The sequence below is a fragment of the Aptenodytes forsteri genome, unplaced genomic scaffold (assembly GCF_000699145.1).
Source record: "Aptenodytes forsteri isolate BGI_AS27 unplaced genomic scaffold, ASM69914v1 Scaffold192, whole genome shotgun sequence".
NCBI lineage: Eukaryota > Metazoa > Chordata > Aves > Sphenisciformes > Spheniscidae > Aptenodytes > Aptenodytes forsteri.
Window position 1 is genome coordinate 237,294 of NW_008794891.1, and position 297 is coordinate 237,590.

Consider the following 297-nt stretch of genomic DNA (forward strand, 5'->3'; position numbering starts at 1 on the left):
TCTTGCAAAAATCATGGGGGCAAAGAAACCCCATGTGCCGCCCCAGCCGGCACGCAGCCCGGACCCCCAGCCCGGCGGGGGACAAGTTGGGGTGCTCCCGCGGGGTAGGAAACGCCGTGGGCTGGATCCCACCCGTGGCTCCGGCACAGGGGATGCGCTCTCGGTGCCAACCCGAACCCGAAGGTGCCTGGGGCAGGGGGACGGTGCCTCCCTCCCTGGTTCCCCAAAGCTCCCTGGGAGATGTGCCGTGTCCGAGAGCCCCCCGCAGCCCCCCGTCAGCCCAGCCACCCCCTGCCC

At 71.0% G+C, this 297-nt stretch overlaps 1 protein-coding gene across 1 annotated transcript in view; it reads right to left on the reverse strand.

Moving 5' to 3' along the window:
• SCARA3 (scavenger receptor class A member 3) overlaps positions 1 to 297 on the reverse strand; it is an 18,100-nt gene that overhangs the window by 10,920 nt on the left and 6,883 nt on the right. The window lies entirely within an intron of this gene.